Source organism: Chenopodium album, chromosome 8, assembly GCF_948465745.1.
Source record: "Chenopodium album chromosome 8, dcCheAlbu1.1, whole genome shotgun sequence".
Lineage (NCBI taxonomy): Eukaryota > Viridiplantae > Streptophyta > Magnoliopsida > Caryophyllales > Amaranthaceae > Chenopodium > Chenopodium album.
Window position 1 is genome coordinate 47,371,791 of NC_137841.1, and position 6,856 is coordinate 47,378,646.

Below are 6,856 nucleotides of genomic sequence, written 5' to 3' on the forward strand. Positions count from 1 at the left end.
GTTTTTCTCACTTTTCTGAAACCCATATGTGTTCTACATATGGACATAACCCTCTGGGAATTCATGCTCCATCTACCTGATTGAACGCTCTGAGCAACAAAGGGTACATCCGAGATTGTTGAACTCACCAAACCATGGAAGCGAGTTTTTCTAAAACTCGCGGTGTCCCATCCACTCGCGCCAACCCTTCACGGTTAGGCTTCCGCGCGGTGCATCCGGATAATTAACAATGGACCCTCTATTGACTAAACCATATCCCAAACTTTAGAGAACTAGAGCCATGGTTATGTTGCAAACTCATTGCATCATATTGTGCCTACTTGACTAATTGTGCATTATTTGTTGTGCATATACTATGATTTCTTAATCGTTTGTTTGACTTGTGGTGAGATTTAATAAATTAATGACTAAAACAACTTTGCCTAATTAATTAATTAATTAATTTGAGTAAATAAAGTCTAATATTTTAATCAGAATTGACCTAGTACGACTTTAGGCATACCCCTATTGATTGATAACATTGAAAACGGTCCCAGATTGAAGCTCCAACATTGGCGCCAAAGTCTGGACTGTAGCACCACTCTGTGGAGTGTGACGCCGGGCGACAACTCTGTCGTCTGGAGCTACACTACATAGTGCGACGCCAATCCTGTCGTTTTGCCGACAGTTCGGTTTATTGCTCGAGTCATCACCTTGCGTCTAATTAACCAGTTGGCTAATTAATTCGGTTAAATTTCGCCGTCAATGATACCTTGTCAAGTCATTAATTGAGTCTAGACACTAAGTCACATAGTCTAGCCACATGGTCATGACACGAGTCTTAACATATCACCAACACTCACTAGTCTTAGCACACACTTCGAGTATATATACCAATTCATAAAAATAAAAAAAAAAAAAAAAAAAAATAATAATAATAATCATGATAATAATAATAAAAATAAATATCAAGCAACATAATAATCATACTAATCATAATAATAATAATAATAATAAAAATAAAAATAATAATAATAATCATGATAATAATAATAAAAATAAATATCAAGCAACATAATAATCATCATAATCATCATAATAATAATAATCATGATAATTATAATAAAAATAAAAATAATAATAATAATAATCATGTTAAAGCACAATAGCAAGATCCTAGGCATGATACTAACAAGATTAATAACAAACCCTAGCATGTCACTAAGCATATATATTTAGCCCTAACATGATACTAACATGAATATTAGGAAAAAAAAAAAGCATCACAGGAATCATAATAAGCATATTTGATATTATATCCTTTTCCCTAAACATTATACAAAGAATCATAATAATAACCTAGCATGATTTCTATATCATAATATCAATTAAATCAATTAAAACACTTACTTTGATGCCTCGTACCTTTTTCTAATAACAAAATACACACGTTAGTAACTTCAAGGAAAATAATAAAACAACAATTAAATTAAATAATTGAAAGAGAGATTTGAGACCAAACCCTCAGAAATTAAACCTTTCACCTCTAGAGCGAAGGCAACTTCGAATAAGGCTAGGTGTTTCTAAATATAATGAGTGCGGAATTTTTATATTTGAGAGAAGGCTAGTTTAGAAAAGAGAGAGAGAGTAATCAAGAAAATCTTGATGAGAGTTGGTGAATCAAAACGGAGTTTTTTACACGTTATTTATAGAGAAAATCAGTCAAAAAGATAAAACATCAAAAACAGAATGCTGATGCAAAAACCCTAGTTAGCGCCAAACGCTGACCTTAGTGCTAGACGCTAAGGCTAGCGCCAGGCGCCAAGCGTAGTGTCAGGCGCTACAGCTGGCGTTTGGCGCTGACTCAGAAATTCACGCGTTTTATTAAAATCAGATAGAAATTGTCGTACAGGAGGATAAAATCGTATTTTCCTCAAAAAACGTTCTTTGATTCTGATTAAAACTCTAAAAAGTCAACAAAAGTCAATTTATCAATGCTAATTGAATTAGGAATGAAAAGAACCTTCTAGAAGAATCTAGAAGACTAAAACCATTCCTAATTGCATTAGGAATGATAAATCTATATTAGGCCCTCCTCTAGATCATTGGGCCGCATATAAGGCTCAAACCAGGCACAGTTCAGTAATTTGGCCATAACTTTCTCAATATTCATCGGAATGGGGCTTATAATATATCGTTGGAAAGCTCTTTTCAAACCCCATCCAACTACACTACTATTAGACCCATACTGTGGACCAACCAAACTAGATTGGCTGTTTTCTTAAAATAGGTTTTCAAAACTAGAGAGAAAAGAAAAGAAATTAAAACTATCCGCTACAATAAACTTTCCACACTTTCACTTCATTCGATTATGATTCGACGTGAAAGGTACTCATCACTGGGTTTGGTTTTGGGGAGACACAAATGGGTGTCTACAGAAGACCCCACTTTGACTGAGTTTTGAGAAACGCCAGTTTTGAAAACAAAAGTCAAAGTATCGATAGGGACAAAGATTGATTCAGAACGTTCTGTGATCCTAAATCATTCTTGTAACGCCGATACTTGCAAACTAGCGTTAGTGAAATAGATAAAAGAGTTAAGAAACGCGTATCTTGCACCGTCGAGCACACGTCTCTGAAGGTAACCAATTTGCAGCCGCATTATTGTTGTTTTGATGACCTCCTGCCAAGAGAACGCCATCTTGCTTAAAAATTGCTACGCTTGTAACTGCTTCCAATTTCCGCCTTGATAATATTCCACGTCTAAGGGAACACTATCGAAGATTGCTTCGCTTGAAACAATCCTCTTCCGCTTTGTGACCATCTTCCATGTCTAAGGGAACATGATCGAAGACGACTTCGCTTGAAATCATCTTCAGTTGTTTTTGACAACTTTCCACAATCTAGGGAACGCTGTCGAAGATATCCTCGCTTGAAGCTATCCTCATTTGTTGCGATAATTTTCCAAAGGAAATTATCGAAGATCTCCGCTTATCGATCTTTAAAAGTTTGCTTGAACTTTGCTTCCGCTATGCCTGTACGTCGGCGCTTTTGCTGCTTGAACCTGTGTGTCGGTGCCTTTTGCTGAATTATGAACCCATACGTCGGTGCATTTTGCGAATGAACCAGTATGTCGGTGCCTTTTGCGATGAGCCAATGCTTAGGCGCTTTAAGCTGAGTGAGACGATCTTTCATCAGGTCGATCACTTTATGCAATCAAGCCGATTACTAAAAATCGTGTCAAATTGCTTAGAGGGGCTAACTGGCGTACCAAGGAACCCAAAATATATTGCAAAAGATTAGAACAACCGTACTGAGTGGCTGAAGATTCTGGCGCTGTTGAAATAACATCAGCGCCACACAATTGGCTGTAGCGCCAGACGCTGGAGTTAGCGCCAGGCGCCAAGCCTATCTGCTGACGCCAAGGTCTAGAGCTTGGCGCTAGAGTCGGGGTTTCCTTAAATACCCTTATCTTCTTCATTTTCGCTGCTACTCTTCGCATTTCGGTTTCGAAAATTTCCAAAATTTCATTTGCTTCGTTCTTGCTCGTTTCTCAACTAAATTCACTCAAATTTGTTGCAAATCAAAGCTTATTTCATCCATTTTCCCGATCTATGTAAGTTTTCTTCAAACTCACACCGGTTTTTATGAATTTTGCATGTGTTTATTCTCGAATTTCATGAAAATTCGAAACTTAGAATGCTTAATTCTCTTTGTTTGTCAAATTTTATGCCAAAAAATTGCTTGATTATGTTTATATATTGCCTTAGGAGTAATTTGATACTTGTTTGACTCAATTTGGTAATGAAACGAACGAATTGCCATTGATGAACCTCTTAAGGTCGGGAATGCAATGTGGCTCGTTCTTGATTTTTTTGCTAGCAATTCTTATCCAATTTGTCACAATAATTACTATAGTATTGCAAAAAAATTGTTTGATTGCTTGAAAAATGCCGTTATGCTCAATTTGAATTTGTGCTCTGTTTTAGTACTACGTACTTTGTTTTTTTATTTTTTTTTTGCGAACATAGTATCATGCGGCTAGGCAAACCTTAGATACTATAGAACCTTAATTTATGATAATTCTGCACAATGTAGCATGGCTAGACAGCGAGGTTCCAGTTCACGGTCCCGAGACGTTCGACGGGACAACGAGCCCGTAGAGGACGATGTCGAGCCGTCCACTTCGCTTGGTCGACTCCCCGAGTAAGATGAGAAGACCCTGTACTTTTCTCCCGTCCACCACATTTCTGAGAGGGTGAGACGGGGGATCACTGTTAGGAGGATGCGATGTCATGGTTCCGGCTGTTACGGCTTGGGCGATTTGTACAAGATGTACATCGCCAGAGACGATCAGACGAGACTTCGATGGGAGTCTTGCGGTCTTACTGCGCTGTACGAGACCTCCGAGTCAATGGTTGCCTGATAGGCCGTCGTCGAGCCTACCAAAGATAAAGTCCTATCTTGGTCTCACTAGCTAATAGCAAGAGTAAGAAAGGGTCGAACCCAAGAGAGGCGTTGAATCAACCACCGAAATACTACCGCATAAATAAGCTAAATGAAGTCGAAATTGGTTTGGTTTTATGTAACAAGAACTAGTTCAAGTCAACTAAAGCTAGGGGAAGATTAACAATATTTAGAGAGTTCTAGGGCTTGGGATATACCACTCAATTTCGTCTCCAATCACAATTAGCAAGTAGCAAACAATGGTGATTTGAGGGGATAATATAGGGGAAGTCATCTAAAGCACCCAACTACTCTCTCAAGCTAGAGGGATTACTCGGATTATTAATACAACCTACTCTCGTGGTTACAAAGCATAAAACAACCCGATCCTTCATTGAGAAAGCTTAGATAATAGTTCTAGCAATTGCCATATACAAGAACTAAGCAATTAAACCACTAAAGCTCAACTAATTAATACCCAACAATTACCAAATTAACACATGCAACAAGTAATTAGTGACTACATTGAAGGTTTTACCCAAACCCCAGAAAATTAGACTACTCACAATCCATGGAGATTAAAGCAATTAAGGATTTCAAGTAACTCATGAACAAGAATTAACTAAAGATTAAACTAAATAACAATCTAAGCATACAAGAATTAAGCAATATAATTGACAATCAAAGCAATTAAAATGGAAGAGAAGAGTGAGAAAATGTTACTAGAGGCTTCAACTTGAATATCAATGGTGGAACTTGTCTACAATGATTGAGAATGAAATTTCCAAGCTAATAATTATAATCTAACTAATGATTTGAGAATATTTGTGTTTCTAAAATTGCAAACTAAGAGGAAGCACTAAAAACTTGGTTGCCGTACAAATGAGCTCCCAAGGTTATTTATAAAGACCCCCAAATAAAAAGGACGGAGAAAACAAGAGTCGGGCACGGCTACAGGTCAGCACGGACGTGCAGCTATACCTGCACGGACGTGCTGAGATTGGCACGGGCGTGCACCTGGGAGGCAGAAGGTATTGTTTTAGTCAGGGCATCCTGCAAGGACGTGCCAAATATGGCACGGCGTGCAGGCCTTGTTCAGAAGAATCAGTATTCGCACGGACGTGCTGAATATCCTGCATGGACGTGCTGAGTTCTGCACGGACGTGCAGGCCTCGAAAGCAGTAGGCAGTAGCTTCTGGTCATGCTGGAACACTTCTGCACGAACGTGCCATACTTTGCACGTCCGTGCAGACTCTCTAATGCCTTTATCTTCACTCTTCTTCGGTTTTGCTCCTATGTTTCGGCTTCTAACCTCGGTTTATCATCCAAATGCCTCAAATGGTCGTCTTTGAACCTAAAAACCGACAAAAACACTAACAACCCGTGAAGCAAGGGATACACAAAAGGTTAACAAAAATAGAGTAAAAGTGAACCAAAATGCCAATATACCAAGTAAACAAGGCTCGAAATCACTCTAAAATCGTATCAAATAACAAGTTATCAAATCCCCCCAAGCTAAGCTTTTGCTAGTCCTCGAGCAAAACAAACATGTCCAATCAAGAAGGAAGATTACCTGCTAATAATCAAACCAAGAAAAGATACTTAAAGAGAAAACACAAACACAAATCCGCATGGAAAGAACCATAAACACTTTTAGCACAAGTGAAAATCAATTTGAACCCCTAAGTCGCCTAAGAGGACGAGTTTTTATCTCGTGAGGGTTTCCCTTGAGCTTAACCCACAACTCAAACAATCCATGCCAAAATTGTCATAACACATCATCATCATCATCAAGGTGAGCAATACACACCAAAACCAATGTTTTTATTGCCCAAGTCAACTCATCGGGATATAAATCTCAAGCAAGACAAGTGAGCGACTTTCAAGAATTACCGATCATATATACAAATTTGCACATGAGTTGGGGGTAGAGAGGAGAATTAAGCAAGGTTGTACTAGGATACTTCCTTATACCTTTTACTAGTTCATTAGAGCACGTCTAGATATTCCAAAGTTGCAAAAAGCCCTCTTTCGGTTATAAAATCTCAAAATGCAAGTCCACCTCCCAAAATGCACTCCCAAGCCCTTTCAACTACGCTCTAATTGTAAAATTTACACAAGAAACATCTTAATAGATAGTGTGTGGGAGGTATCAACAAATTGACCTCTAGAGAAGAAAAAGTGAAAATTTTGAGAAATGTGGAGGAGTTTTTGATCTCCTTTTCGTTTTTTTTTTTTTACATTCATTGCCCTCGCCTCTTTTAATTGTGAGCGGCTCTTTCTTTTATTCGACACATGTGGCTTATTATGCCACTTATTACACAAGATACAAATAGAACCAATTTCCTAATAGAGTTTCATTTAGGGGGAGGAGGGGAGGAACATCAAGGGCACAAGGGACAGAAATTCGATTCAAACATATCCTACTTTGG